This window comes from Callithrix jacchus, chromosome Y (genome assembly GCF_049354715.1).
Source record: "Callithrix jacchus isolate 240 chromosome Y, calJac240_pri, whole genome shotgun sequence".
In the NCBI taxonomy this organism is placed as follows: Eukaryota; Metazoa; Chordata; class Mammalia; order Primates; family Cebidae; genus Callithrix; species Callithrix jacchus.
The window spans coordinates 15,094,330-15,110,934 of record NC_133525.1 but is presented as its reverse complement, the minus strand read 5'-3'; the positions used below and the strand labels follow the sequence as shown (position 1 = coordinate 15,110,934).

Sequence of the window (16,605 nt, the reverse complement as noted above, 5' to 3'; positions counted from 1 at the left end):
ACGACCCATCCCCAATAAACTAGGGGGCGTTCTAGCTCTACTACTATCCATCCTAATCCTAATACTCATCCCCATAATACACCTATCCAAACAACAAAGTATAGCATTCCGACCAATCACTCAAATCCTATTCTGAACGCTAGTAGCTGACCTAGTTACACTTACATGAATTGGGGGTCAACCAGTTGAACATCCATTCATCGCCATCGGCCAAACAGCATCTATCATATATTTTCTCATCATTATCACCTTAATCCCCCTCTCCGCTCTAATCGAAAACAAACTACTAAAATGATAAACGTCCTTGTAGTATAAATTAATACTCTGGTCTTGTAAACCAGAAATGGAGAACACCTACTCCCCAGGACAATCAGGGAGAGAATATCTAATTCCACCATCAACACCCAAAGCTGACATTCTAATATTAAACTACTCCCTGGATTCTAAACTTTATCTTATTGATGGCCCAACAATAAAGTACTTTGCAAGTACACACAACATTTCAAACTTTTATGTAATTAGTACATTATTGTTTTACCCCATGAATAATATCTAGTACTACAAATGCTTAACTATACATAGCACATTAACCCTAAACGTACATAAAATCCTTGACATACATGCTTACAAGCAAGAACTAATATTGTACATTGGACTATAATCCATACGATCCTTAACCCACATACCGCACTCCAAACATGGATATCACTCACCAATGTAAAACCATTCATCATACATCCGCACATTAACATATTGATTGGACATAGCACATTTAGTCAAACAGTTGACACAACCGTGAATATCCACCAAATACACTTGGTCTCTTAATCTACCAACCTCCGTGAAACCAGCGACCCACCCACATCTGCTAGTATTCTCGCTCCGGGCCCATATAGACAGGGCTTGGTTATCCTGAAACTATACCTGGCATTTGGTTCCTACCAAATGGCCTCAGGGCCATAAAACTGAGATCGCACATACATTCCCCTTAAATAAGACATCACAATGGTGTGGCGCTATCACTCTCTTGTTCTCGTGTCACTGGATGCATGGGTGCCTCTTGTAGGAAAGGAATGTTCTCATCAGCATTGTCGGGAGACTCCTGGAAAGAGGTTCCAATTATCATCCTGTAGCACCTGACTGTGATTTGCCAGACTTTATGCTATCACCGCGCCTAATATTGAATGTCTTGTCAAATGCTGGTTCAGCACACAATTGTCATAATTATTAGTCCTCTGACTTGGCCTAGATTTAGTCCTAGTAGGCTGAAAGGTTGATTCAGGTACCATTAAGTTTTCTGGTTAAAGTCATCATTGGGTTCAAATGATCTATCACCCACTCTGGAGGGCAGCACCAGCAGAGAAGCTATAAATACACTTCAAAACTGAGCCTTAGTGCTGGTTGTACCTTAACCACACACTCTACAGCCAAGAGAAATTAGCGATTGAGCAAAAAATGCAGACCAAATGCCTCTTGGAGATGGACTGAAGCAACTCCAAAGAAAGCTGTAAAAAAGTGACAGAAATTTGTTCTTCTACTTGAAGAGTGTTCGATTCAAACATGAGTCCAACGTATGCATCCTTAAGAGGACATGCTCTGCTGTTGTCTCATTTGCCAGAATATCCTTCAGTTCCAGGCTTTCAACAGGGTGTAATTGGTTCATGCTCCATGATTAGAAAGGAATTAAAGTTTGAAGGCAGAATGAATGGCCACAATGCCTGATGTTAGACTTTCATAAGTGGCCTTGTGAAAGCCTGCATCTTCTATCATCTCCTTGAACTCTTCCTGAGACAGGAACATTTGGATACTCTCTACAAGGTATTGATAGGACTTCCAGTCTCCAGAAATGACCTCTCCAGGACAGGGATGACCTGGAAGCTATATAGATCATAATGCCTGGATATGAGGGGATTGTTCACTTGGCTAAATTCCAGACACAGAAACCGTCCTCCTGGTTTCAGTACCCGATGGGCTTCCTGGAGTGCCTGATCAATGTGTGTGACATTCCGAAGCCCAAAGGCAATGGTGTAAATATCAAACTTGTCATCATCAAAGGGAAGTTCTTTGGCATCTCCTAATACCCATGGAAGTCCAGCTCTGTATCCTTGAGCCAAGGCTTTCTGCTTTCCAACCTTTAGCATCTCCTTGTTGATGTCACACACCATGACATGAGACCCACCCAAGGAATCTTCTTCATTCTGGTACTCTTTGGCAATTTCTTCCCAGGATAAACTTTGTTGGGCCCTTAACTGACTCTTCTGTTTTCTCTGATGCTGGGACTGAACATAATTTAGGAACCGGAATGCAATGTCACCTGTGCCTCCAGCAACATCAAGCAGCTGGGTCCCAGGAAGTGGATGTATATTCCAGAGCAGCAAATCCTTCCAAAGACGATGGATACCAAGACTCATCATATCATTCATCACATCATACTTCTTAGCCACACTTTCAAACACCTGATGTACTTTGCCCCACTTTTTCTCTTCTGACACAGTCTGAAACCCAAAGTGAGTTTCCGTTACCTGCTTCTCTTTGGGGCCAAGAACCACGAAGCCCGAGGAGCTGACAGCCCCGCATCACCCGCCACCACCTACGACTGCAATAGTTCCATAGAGCCAAGCTTCTGGGAGCCGCCATCTTGGTACTCGAGTTAAAAGGCTAGAATGAGATTTTAATATAATATTTAACTCTAGCATTTACTTTTTACAAAAAATAAATATTTTCCCTCCTCTCTGGATAACTAGGTTCTGGGAAATGACTATCAGGGAGATGGAGAAGGCCTGTCTTTTCTTCTGACTTTCAGTGACCTCAGGAAATGTCTCACAATATTCTTTACACTAAAGCTGCCAGAATTAAACCAGAACCCTAAGTGCCTTAGCAGAGCCCTGTGTCCGAGAAAGAGGCTGCGCTTGAGCTGGTCTCAGTTTGCTCTGTCACTGCCACAGGGCTCTGCACTGGGGCCTGGCTACTAGACGGAAGGGTTAATTATGTTGGGGCTTCCCTCAGATTTATGACACATCCTCCTACCCTATCTGCACTCTGAGCTCCAGGCACTGTGCTGAGCACTCAGTTAATTGACAGTACCCATGTATCCCTGATATGTGAGTAATCAGTTATCACTGTCCCATGCCCCATTTCACAGAGGACAAAACCAAATCCAGGGGAGGAGAGGCAACTCTGGCCACTTGCAGGACTTGTCAGTGGTGGTGCTGGAATCCCAGTGTCAGCTTTTGGGCCCCCTCTGCTAGCACTAAGTTCAAAGCTCCGCTAAGCCTTATAAAACAAATGGAAATGGATTGCCCCACTCACAGCCCTAGGGTGAAACTGGGTCAGGCTCAATGTGAAGGATACTGAGCACAGAGCAAGTCGCATGTGAGTGGGGACTACCACTGTCTCATGAGCCCCTCAGGTCTGGAGGTTTTCAGTCATGTAATGGCCGCTGGCTCAGGGTGTCTCAGAAACAGGGGCTTCCCCAGTGTTTGTTGTAACAGCCACCTGCCCCAGCCAGGACTGTTTCAAAGTCCTCCAGAAAATTTATCTGATGGCCACTCAACCGTGTGGTGTTCTAACGAGGTGGGGGTTGATAGGGGCTCAGCTCTATGCAGATGCCACACCTGGTCCTAACTGGTCCTTTGGTCACTGTGAAGATAATACTCCCCTTCCTCACCAGCTCATTATTAAAACCATGACATTTTACTACAGCCTGGCAACCCATTTGGGAACCCCCTCTGTCACAGTAGCTAGGATTTGTCCCAGACTGGGGATCCCCTCTTGTTTTCTATTTGCAGTTGCTTAAATTTTAAAAAATTCTTTTCTGAAAAAAAAAATTCAGTAACATTTCCATATGCCAACAGTAAACAATCTAAAAAAGAATTAAGAAAGTAATTCAACTTACAATAGCTACAGATAGGTTAAATAGCTAGGAATTAACTGAACCAAAAAAGTAAAAATCTCTACAATAAAAAGTATACAACATTGATAAAAGAAATTTATGACAACAAAGAAAAAATGTCCTCACACATGATACTCTGTGTTTATGGATAACAAAAATCAAAATTGTTAAAATGTCCATGCTACACAAAGCAACCTATGAATTCAATGCAATTTCTATAAAAATACCAATGATATTCTTCACACAAATAGAAAGAACAGTTCTACAAAACAGTCCTAAATTTATACAGAATCACAAAAGACCTAGAATAACCAAAGCTATCCTGAGCAAAAAGAATAAATCTGTAGGGATTCCATTATCTACCATGAAATTATACTACAGATCTATAGTAACCAAAGCAACACAGAATGGCATAAAACACCAATGCACACAGACAAACAGAACAGAGTAGAGAACCTAGAGACAAATTCATACATCTACAGTGAACTCATTTTTTCCATAGGCACCAAGAAAATACATTAAGAAAAAAAAAATCTCTTTAATAAACAGTGCTGGTAAAACTGGATATCCATATGCAGAAAAATCAAACTAGACCCTATCTTTGGCCACATGCAAAAATCAACTCAAAATAGATCAAATATTTAAATTTAAGACTGCTATGAGAAATAGATAGGCTTGAATAACCTCTGTTCTTTCTGAATTACTCCTGGCACACCCCAGTAAAGAGTCTGGCGATAATTTTGGGGTAGGATGAGAGTAGGATTAATTAGACCCGATGGAAGGGCAATGACTGGGCTTATTTTCTCCATTTGGTCTCCCTATTACCCTAAAGAATCCTTTGGATCAGGTTCAGTGGCCCATGCCTGTAATCCCAGAACTTTGGGAGGCCCAGACAGGTGAATCAAAAAGTCAGGTGATAGAAACTATCCTGAACAACATAGAGAAATCCCATCACCACTAAAACCACAAAATTAGCCAGGAGTGGGGACACATGCCTGTAATCCCAGCTACTCAGGAGGCTGAGGCAGGAGAATTGCTTGAACCCAAAGGCAGAAGTTGCAGTGAGCAGGAATCATGCCACAGCTTTCCAGCCTGGGTGACAGAGCACAACTCCATCTCAAAAAAATAAAAAATGTAAATATAAATAAAAAGAATCCTTTGGAATTATCCCAACTCTCTGAAATGTAGCCATGGATTTCTAGTGAGGAGCACACTTTCTCAGTACCCAGCTGTCTGAGGCCATAATTCAGTTGCTTCAGGTGATTGAAAACAATTACTTTTTTACTGAAAAGACTTAATGCCCCATGGTTGAGATTAAGCTGGATTTACAAAACGTTGAATTCATCTTTTATGTTCTCTGTGAGCAGGGGATCCTCCTTGTGTTTTTCTACATCTAGAGATGAATCTATATTTGCCAATATTTACATAAATCTGAGACATAGATCAGGTAAAAATCCTAGACATGGCCTTCAGGATGATCCAACTCTTGCCCATTTCTTTTCTCAATTATGTTGTCAGACAGAAATACTTAACATGAAGTCTCTCCGCAATAATTACAACATTCCACTTGTAGAGAAGCTGGTGAGACAGAGAAGGGCTCGCAGTGAGAATCAAAGCTTCTTCTCAATCTTTCCGTGTATCTGTTTGTGAATACACGGAAAAGATTCTGGAGCCAGGGAAGAGCTATTAAACAGGGTAGAATCCCTGTAGATCAGAGTACTAGGTCACATGCTCATTAGTCACCTTCTTTGGTCAAACTCTCAGGGCTAAGCCTCTGATAGGGCTTCAGAGGAAAGCATATCTGTGAAAGCCTCTAATTACATGTGAAAGGTGAAGCTCTGGCTCTGGGAGGAGGCTCCCATCTGACAGAACATCATGCTTCTCTGAGTGTGAGATTCTGTGCCCTTCCTCAGCAGGACACCACTGACTCAATAATTATTGAAGAATCATATATAAATAGGCCTTTTTTACCATGAATTTCTTAAATAATAAAACAGAGAAAACACATTTATCCACTTTCAAATTGAGTAGGAGTGTGAGAAACTTTACAGAAAATGTCACAGAAGGAATCTTAAGCTCTGTCTATTCAAAAAAAGCCTCAAAATTCTGGTACAAACTGTTGGAATAAAGCTTTTCAGAGCTTGACTTTTTGCTATATATATACATACACACACATATATACATGTAATTGGACTTTAGTTTTATATGATTTTTAAAGAATAAACCATTTTTTCCTATTTACATAATTATTTATATTTATTTACTTACTTTATTATATATATTTGTTTTATTGGGTTTCAGGTTTTGGGGTACATGTGAAAAACATGCAAGATTATTGCATAGGTACATACATGGAAATGTGGTTTGCTGTCTTCCTCCCCATCACGTATATCTGGCATTTCTCCCAATGTTATCCCTCCCCAACTCCCCACCCCCTGCTTTTCCTCCCCTAGTTCCCCCACCTCAGACCTCAGTGTGTGATGCTCCTGGCCCTGTGTCCATGTGTTCTCATTGTTCAACACCCGCCTGAGTGAGAACATGTGGTGTTTGATTTTCTGTTCTTGTGTAAGTTTGCTGAGAATGATGGTTTCCAGGTTCACCCATGTCCCTACAAAGCACATGAACTCAACGTCTTTTATGGCTGCATAGTATTCCATGGTGTATATGTGCCATATTTTCCCTCTCCAGTCTATCATCAATGGGCATTTGGGTTGGTTCCAAGTCTTTTCCATTGTAAACAGTGCTGCAATGAACATTCATGTGCATGTCTCCTTATGATAGAATGATTTATTGTTTTTTGGGTATATACCCAGTAATGGGATTGCTGGGTCGAATGGAATTTCTATTTCTAGGTCCTTGAAGAAACACCACACTGTCTTCCATAATGGCTAAACTAATTTACACTCCCACCAACAGTGTAAAAGTGTTCCTCTTTCTCCACATCCTCTCCAGCATCTGTGGTCTTCAGATTTTTTAATGATCACCATTCTAGCTTGTGTGAGATGGTATCTGAATGTAGTTTTGATTTGCATTTCTTTAATGACCAGTGATGATGAGCATTTTTTCATATGTTCGTTGGCCTCATATATGTCTTCTTTTATAAAGTGTCTGTTCATATCCTTCACCCACTTTTGAATGGGCTTCTTTGTTTTTTTTTCTTGTAAATCTGTTTTAGTTCCTTGTAGATTCTGGATATTAGCCCTTTGTCAGATGGGTAGATTGCAAAAAAATTTTTCCATTCTGGTAGTTGCTGACTCATTCTAATGACTGTTTTTTGTTTTTTTTTTTTTGTTTTGTTTTCTGTGCAGAAGCTGTGGAGTTTAATTAGGTCCCATTTCTCTATTTTTGCTTTTGATGCCAATGCTTTTGGTGTCTTAGTCGTGAAATCCTTTCCTACTCTTATGTCCTGAATGGTTTTGCCTAGATTTTCTTCTAGGGTTTTTATGATGTTAGGTCTTTTTTTTTCCTGCACTGGCCAGCCATGTGCAGAAAGCAGAAAGTGGAAATCTTCCTGACACCTTACACTAAAATTAACTTCAGATGCTTAGTATATGACTTTCTTATTATGTCTGTATTGCCATAGACTTGGGATAAAGGCTGTTTGCCCTTAACGGTATTTTGTGTGTTTCTTTTTTCTCTCCTTGCATGTTTTATGCACAGAACAACACACACATTAGAAAACTTGCTTCCTAGATTAGACATAGACTTTGAGCCACAGAGGAATCTAGATGACAGCATAGACTTTTGGGATTAGCATCTGAGCAGACAAACTTGGATCCTAACACTTACCTTTATATCTCACCAGCCATGACCTGGGATATGAGCATAAAAGATTCACCAGAGTTGCAACTTTTAATAATGTGTTCCTTCCTGTTTCCCGATGAGGGCCCTTTCATTTCCTGGTCCTAATACTTACACACACATTTGTGATGATAAGGGAATATGAGGCCGCCCTGGCAGATTTACAGAAAAAGACTTGCTTGGATGGTCCAGCTCTGGGCTCTCCTGTTTTACTTCTGGTTGCCTCTTGCCCAGTAGCTAAAAACATTGGGGGGAAAATTGAAAACAGAGACAATTTCTGCATGTTTAGAAAAGATTTAGAAACTGAGACATCTTTTGCATCTTTAGAATATTTGGCATACAGCAGAACATCTTTTTATCTTGAGAGATTCTGGCCAACTGACTGCAATAGGGGACTGTCTTTAGAACTTGAGTTTTTGGTTACTAGAGTCCTTAGTTCTGTTAGGGTCTTTCACAGAAGAAATGAGGTCACTTCTTGAAGGTTTTATTCTTCTTTCAATAAAACCTGCCTTCCTTCAATAGGACCTATGCAAAGGCTTTTCTGCACTGCTGACTGCTTACATTTCTCTCCCAGGTTATATCAGTAGCTTTGCACACTTATGCAAACACAGCACCCATGCACCAGTTCTTGAAAAACTGAATGCAGCCAGTCACAAGTTTGATAAAGTCTTTATTTTTAATATACTAATTATGTAATCCCAGATATGTCATTGTGCCTCTCAGAGGCTCCACAGTCTTACAGTCTGCACAATTGGGATTATGCTATCATCCAGCTCCAAGGGATCTCATGAGACATGTACAAAACAATATTAAGAGCAAAGTATACCACAAAAGAAAGAGTGGAAGAATAATTTTCTATTACCAATTAAATTATTCAAGAAGCACAGAATTTGCTATCTGATCTCAATAAAGCATGTGAAATTGCATTTTTATAATACTGAAATATTTTTGAATTTGCTGGTGACAAAAAATATGTGGTTCTTTGATTTCATGTCCACCACGATTTGATATTTTCGAGGTATGTCTTCACACCTTCATTTTTAATTTTACCATCATGCATAAAATCTTTATATATACAGGAGATGGATGTATAAACATTCATCTGTTGATAAACACAGGTTGTTTCAATATCAAATAAATAGAAATACCTTTTGAGATACTATTTATATCCTTTGGATATATACCCAGAACTGACACTGATGGTAGTTGTAGTTTTAAATTTTTTCAGAAACACTGTTTTCCATAAGGACTGCATCAGTTTACATGCTCACCAACAGTGTACAAATATTCTCTTTGTGCACCCTCACTAGCTCTTTTGTCTTTTGACACTTTGGTAGTATATATTATTTTTTTCTTTTGTATTTTTTTGAGAAAGAGTCTTACTGTCACCCAGGCTGGAGTCCAGTGGCTCTATCTCAGCTCACTGCAACCTCCGTCTCCCAGGTTCAAGAGATTCTCTGCCTCAGCCTCCCAAGTAGTGGGGATTAGAGGCACCCGTGACCTCACCCAGTTAATTTTTGTATTTTTAGTAGAGACAGGGTTTAACCATCTTGACCAGGCTGGTCGTGAACTCCTGTCCTCGGCCTCCCAAAGTGCTGGGATTACAGGTGTGAGGTACCGTGTCTGGTTGGTAATATGTATTCTAACAAGCTTGAATTCTAAAAGCTCATTGTAGTTTTGATTTTCATTTTTCTGATGAGTAATAATTTTGACCATCTTTTTATATTTCTGCTTGTCATTTTTATGTCCTTAAAAAAAGGCAATTTAGATCACTTGCCCAATTATTATTCCAGTAATTGGCTTTTGCTTTGTTTCCTTTTTTTGAGAGGGTGAGATTGAGTAGTATGACTTTCTAGTATATTTCGAATATTGACTCCTTATTGAATACATGGTTTACAAATATCTTCCCTTATTCCATAATATGCCTTTTTATCTTGTTGAATGTTTTCTTTTATTTTGAGCAAAACTTTATAATTTGATGTAGTCTCACTACATTATGTTTGCTATTTTGGCCTGTGCTTTTGATGTCAAATTTAAAAAATCATCACCAAAATACAGTCAAAGAGTTTTTCTCCTGCGTTTTCTTTTAGAAGATTCATCATTTTAATTCTTATCTTTAAGTCTTTAACTAATTTTAAATTAATTTTATTTTCTTATTTATTTATTTTGTGTCCTCTTCCATTTCTTTCATCAATACTTTACAGTTTTTAGTATACAAATCTTTCACCTTCTCCGTTCAATTTATTCCTAATTATTTGATTTTTTTAATGCTTTTGTAAATGAAATGTTTTCTTTTTCAGTTACATTATTTTACTATATAGATTTTTATATAACAATATTGTATTCTGCAACTTCACTACATTAGTTCATTAGTTCTGATAGGTTATTTTTGTATAATGGTGAGTACTCTGAACCCTAGTTGTACTTTAATTGATATTTGCTCTTATTACATTATAGTTCTTAAAAGTGTAACCTGATGGATGTCTGCTGAATAAATTCAGTGGCACTCAAATCTTCTCATTTAATGTACTTTTTTTTTTTGAGACGAAGTTTCGCTCTTGTTACCCAGGCTGGAGTGCAATGACGTGATCTCGGCTCACCGCAACCTCCACCTCCTGGGTTCAGGCAATTCTCCTGCCTCAGCCTCCTGAGTAGCTGAGATTAGAGGCATGCGCCACCATGCCCAGCTAATTTTTTTATTTTTAATAGAGACAGGGTTTCATCATGTTGACCAGGTTGGTCTCGATCCCTTGACATCGTGATCCACCCGCCTTGGCCTCCCAAAGTGCTGGGATTACAGGCGTGAGCCACCGCACTTGGCCTAATATACTTTTATTTGATATTGTAAAATCAATTACTGGCTGATCTGCAATTACTGGTCAAAATGCTTTTATTTATATGGTTATTAGTCAAAATTTCTAATAAAGTTATGTAGCATTATTTATGTTCACTTATTTGTATGATGTTGTGAATTGGAGTATAAATAAATTCATTACCAAGGTAGAGAGCACACTAACCTATTGACAGTTTTTATTAATCTGTATTTCCTTCCTCCTCTCTCCTTGTTTTTTTTGGGTTTTTGTTTGTTTGTTTGTTTGTTTCTGAGATGGAGTTTTGCTCTGTCGCCCAGGCTGGAGTGACGTGGTGTAATTTTGGCTTACTGCAATCTCCACCTCTTGGGTTCAAGGGATTCTCCTGACTCAGCATCCTGAGTAGCTGGGATAACAGGCACCAGCCACCATGCCCAGCTAATTTTTGTGTATTAGTAGAGGCAGTATTTTACCATGTTGGTCAGGTTGGTCTCGAACTCCTGACCTCAGGTGATCCACCTGCCTCAGCCTCCCAAAGTGCTGGAATTACAGGCTTGAGCCATTGTGCCTGGCCCCTCCCCACTCTTTGTATTATAGCCATATGTACCCAGCATTTAGCTCCCACTTATGGGTGAGAACATGCTGTATTTGGTTTTCTATTTTTGCATCAGTTTGCTGAGAACAATGCCCTCATGTTGCTTTAAATGGCATAATTTTTGTTTTTTAATGGCTGTATAGTATTCCATGGGTCTTTATCCAGAACACCACTGATGGGCACCTGGATTAAGTCTATATCCTTGCTATCGTGAATACTGCTGTGATAAAAATATAGCTACATCTGTCTTTTTTTGTCAGATATTTATTTTCTTTTGAGTATATACCCATTAATGGAATTACTGGGTTAAATGGTAGTTCAACTCTCAGTTCTTTAAGAAATCCTGCAGCCTGCTTCACACAGTGGCTGAACTAATTTACATTCCCTCAGAAAATGTGTAAGTTTTCTCTTTTCTCTAGAGCTTCACCCATATGTGTTTTTTGTTTCTTTTTTTGACTTTTCAACAAAAGCCATTCTGACTGTTGTGAAATGGTTTTTCATTTTGGTTTGGGTTTGCATTTCTCTAATAACTAATGATAATGAGCACTTTTACGTATCTTTTTTGAGTGCTTGTATCCATGTCTTCTTTTGAGAAGTGTCTCTTCATGTCCTTTACCCATTTTTAAATAAAGTCACTTACTGCTTGCTTGTTGATTTGTTTAGGTTCCTTATAGAATCTGAATAATAGATGTCAGATGCCTAGTTTGTAAATCTTTTCTCTTATTCTGTGGGTTATCTGTTTACTCCCTTGATAGTTTCTCTTACTGTGCAGAGGCTTTAATTTTAATTAAATCCCACTTGTCAAATCTTGTTTTAGTTGCAATTGCTTTAGAGGACTTAGACCTAAATTATTTGACATAAATTATTATTATCAAGAAGGGTATTTTCTAAGTTATTTTTAGTTTTTTATAGCTTGAGATTTTACATTTAACTCTTTAATCCATGTTAAGTTAATTTTTGTAAGTGGTGAAATACGGGGAGTCAGTTATATTCTTTTGCATATGACTAGCCATTTATCCCTGCATTATTTGTTAAATAAAAAGTCGTTTTCCCATTCCTTACCTTGGTCAACTGTATTAACAATGAGGTGGTTTCAGGCATGTGGCTGTAGTTCCTTGCTCTCTATTCTGTTTCATTGGTCTGTTTGTTTTACTACCAACACCATGTTGTTTGGATTACTTTAGTCTTCTACTATAGTTTGAAGTCATGTGATATAATGTCTCCAAATTTTAGATTTTTCTTCTATCCTGTGAAAAATGACACTAGAAGTTTGATAGGAAAAGCACTGAATCTGTAAATTGCTTTGGCCAGTATACTCATCTGCACATATCCCAATGTGTGTTCTGTGGTTGATGAGTGGTGTTTTGTAGGTCCAATTGGTCAAGCACTGAATATAAACGCAGAGTTTAAAATTAGTTTTCTGCTTCAATGGTGTGTCTAATATGTTACTGGGGTATTAAAGTGACTTACTATTATTGTGTGGCTATTTAAGATCTTCTCAGAGGTCTAAAAGTAGTTGTTTTAAAAATCCATGTGCTCCAATATTGGGTGCATATATATTTAGAATAATTTAGTCTTTTATTGAGTTGGATCCTTTGTCATTATGTCATTCCCTTCTTTGTTTTTACAGATGTTAAAGTCTGTTTTACCTGCTCTAAGAACAGCGATTTTTGCTTTTCTTTATCTGCACTATAGATCTTTCTCTAACCCTTTACTTTGATCTAATAGGTGTCATTACACATGAGATAAGTATCTTAAGGACAGCAATAAGTGCACCTTGTTTTGTGGTTTGTTTTTTTTTGAGACAGGGTCTCTTTCTGGCACTGAGGCTGAAGTGCAGTAATGTAAACTCGGCTTGCTGCACCCTCTCCCTCCCTGGCTCAAGCAATTCTCATGGCTCAACCTCCCAAGTAACTGGGATTACAGGCATGTGCCACTGCAAACTATGGCTAACTTCTTTGTATTTTTGGCAGTTACAGGGTTTTGCCACGTTGACCAAGCTGGTCTTGAACTTCTGGCATCAAGTGATCCACCTGCCTCAGCCTCTCAAAATGCTGGGATTGCAGGTGTGAGCTACCTTGCCCAGCTGCATCTTGAATTTTTTTTAACCAACTTGCAACTCTGTTCTTTTTAATGAGTGTAGTATTTAGACGATTTACATTCAAGGTAAATATTGATATGTGAGATTTTTATCCTATCATAAAGTTGTCAGCTTATTGCTTCGTAGTTTCTGTTGTGTGGGTTTATTGTAGTCTGTGTGGGCACTTTACCTAAGTGTGTTTTTTGTGGTAGCAGGCTTTTGTTTGTTTCTTTCCATGTTTAGAGCTTCTTGTTTAGAACATTTAGAACTTGGTTAGAATTGAAGATTCTAACGAAGTATTTCTTATTCTGTCAAATACTGTATATCTTTTCATATCCTGTTAAAGATTGGTTTCTTTCAGAATGCTGAAATTGGGTCCCCAATCTCTCCTAGCTTATAAAGTTATTGCTGAGAAGTCCCCTGTTAGCCTAATGGGGTTCTCTTTGTGATCTGACCTTCTTCTCTAGCTGCCTTTGTAATTTTATTTTTAATGTTGTTATTGGAGAGTTTGGTGACTTTATGCCTTCATTATGTTTATTTTGTATAGTAACTTGCAGGTATTCTCCGTGTTTTTTATATCTGCATGAGTACCTCTGTAGAAGGTTAGAAAACATTTCTCAAATTATTTCCTAAAATGTGTTTTCCACATTGTTTACTTTTTCTCCTGCTCTCCCAGAAATGCCAATAATTCATAGGTTTTAGTTGCTTTACATAATCTCATATTTTGCAAAGACTTTGTTCATTTTGTAAAATTCTTTTTTGTTTAATTTTGTCTGACTAGGTTAGTTTGAAAGACCAAAATTTTGAGTTCTGAATTTTTTCTTCTGCTTGGTCCAGTCTATTGATAAGTTTATACACACACACACACACACACACACACACACACACCCACACATCTATATAGATTTTATTGTGTCTTAGGTTTTGGGGTACATGTGAAGAACAGGCGAGATTGTTGCATAGGTACATGCACAGCAATGTGGTTTGCTACCTTCCTCTCCATCACCTATATCTGGCATTTTTCCCCAAGTTATCCCTCCCCAACTCCTCAACCCCCCACGGTCCCTCCCTTGGCCACCACCAACAGACCCCAGTGTGTAATGATCCCCTCCCTGTGTCCTTGTGTTCTCATTGTTCATCACCTGCCTATGAGTGAGAACATGTGGTGTCTGATTTTCTGTTCTTGTGTCAGTTTGCTGAGAATGATGATTTCCAGGTTCATACACCTCCATACAAAGGACACAAACTCATCAATTTTTATGGCTGCATAGCATTCCATGGTGTACATGTGCCACGTTTTCCTTGTCCAGTCTATCACCAATGGGTGTTTTGGTTGGTTCCAGATCTTTGCTGTTGTAAACAGTGCCACTATGAACATACGTGTGCATGTGTCTTTATAATAGAATGATTTGTAATGCTTTGGGTATATACCCAGTAATGGGATTGTGGGGTCAAATTGAATCTCTTTCTAGGTCCTTGAGGAAGTGCCACACTGCCTTCCACAATGGTTAAACTAGTTTACAGTCCCACCAAGAGTGTAAAAGTGTTTCCGTTTCTCCACATCCTCTCCTGCATCTGTTGTCTCCAGATGTTTTGACTATCACCATTCTAACTGGCATGAGGTGGTTTTGATTTGCATTTCTCTAATAATCAGTGATGGTGAACATTTTATCATATGTTTGTTATTGACCTCATTTATGTCTTCTTTTGAAAAGTGTCTGTTCATATCCTTTGACAACTTTTATATGGGTTTGTTTTTGTTTTTTTTTGTTGTAAATCTGTTTTGGTTCTTTGTAGATTCTGGATATTAGCCATTTGTCAGATGGGTAGATTGCAAAAAGTTTATTCCCATTCTGTTGGTTTCCAGTTCACTGTAATGATTGTTTCTTTTGCTGTGCAAAAACTCCAGAGTTTAATTAGGCTCCATTTGTCTATTTTGGCTTTTGTTGCCATTGCTTTTGGTGTTTTAGTCATGAAGTCCTTGCCTATGCCTATGTCCTGAATGGTTTTATTTAGGTTTTCTTCTAGGGTTTTTATGGTGTTAGGTCTTATGTTTAAGTCTTTAACCCATCTGGAGTTAATTTTAGTGTAAGGTTTCAGGAAGCGGTCCAGTTTCTGCTTTCTGCACATAGCTAGCCAGTTTTCCCAACACCATTTATTAAACAGGGTATCCTTTCCCCATTGTTTGTTTTTGTCAGGTTCATCAATGATCAGATAATTGTAGATGTATGGTGTTGCCCCCACGCCTCTGTTCTGTTCCATTGGTCTATATCTCTGTTTTGGTACCAGTACCATGCTGTTTTGATTACTGTAGCCTTGTAGTATAGTTCAAAATCAGTTAGCGTGATGCCTCTGGCTTTGTTCTTCTTGCTTAGGATTGTCTTGGCTATGCAGGCTCTTTTTTGGTTCCAAATGAAGTTAAGGTGGTTTTTTCCAGTTCTATGAAAAAGTCATTAGTAGCTTGATGAAGATAGTGTTGAATCTATGTATTAATTTGGGCAGTGTGGCCATTTTCACGATATTAGTCTGCTTTTGGTGTATGAAAATGCTTGTGATTTCTCCACATTGATTCTGCATCCTGAGATTTTGCTGAGGTTGCTTATCAGTTTTAGGAGATTTGGGGCTGAGATGATAGATTTTCTCAACATACAATCATGTCATCTGCAAATAGAGACAATTTGACTTCCTTTTTTCCTTATCGAATACTGTTTATTTCTTTTTCTTGCCTGATTGCTCTGGTTAGAACTTCCAATACTATATTGAATAGGAGTTGCAAGAGAGGGCATCCTTGTCTATTGCTGGATTCCAAAGGGAATGCTTCCAGTTTTTTCCCATTCAGTATGATATTGGCTGTGAGTTTGTCATGAATAGCTTTTATTGTTTTGAGATATGTTCCTTTGATACCTAGGTTATTGAGAGCTTTTAGCTTAAAGGGCTGTGGCATTTTGTTGAAGGCCTTCTCTGCATCTATTGAGATAATCTTTTATTTTTTCTCTTTCATTCTGTTTATGTGGAAGAATACGTTTATAGACTTGTTTATGTTGAACCAGCCTTGCATCCCTGGAATGAAGTCCATTTGATCATGATCGATAAGCTTTAAGATATACTGTTGCAATCGGTTTCCAGGTACTTTATAGAAGTTATTTGCATCAATGTTCATCATGGATGTTGGCCTGAAGTTTTCTTTTTTCATTGAGTCTCTGCTGGGTTTTGGTGTCAGGAGGATATTGGTCTCATAAAATGATTTGGGAAGGAGTCCCTCTTTTTGGATTGTTTGGAATAGTTTCAGAAGGAATGGTACCAGCTCCTCTTTGTATGTCTGGTAGAATTCAGCTGTGAACCCGTGTGGACCTGGACTTTTTTTGGTTGGTAGGCTATTAATTGCTGCCTCAACTTCAGCCCTTTTTATTGGTCTATTCAAGGTTTC

The 16,605-nt window shown here is 38.6% G+C and overlaps 1 pseudogene; it reads right to left on the bottom strand.

Moving 5' to 3' along the window:
• Nucleotides 1-1,683: 1,683 nt before the first annotated feature.
• Nucleotides 1,684-2,647, bottom strand: LOC128930919 (2-methoxy-6-polyprenyl-1,4-benzoquinol methylase, mitochondrial pseudogene; annotated as a pseudogene).
• Nucleotides 2,648-16,605: the final 13,958 nt, after the last annotated feature.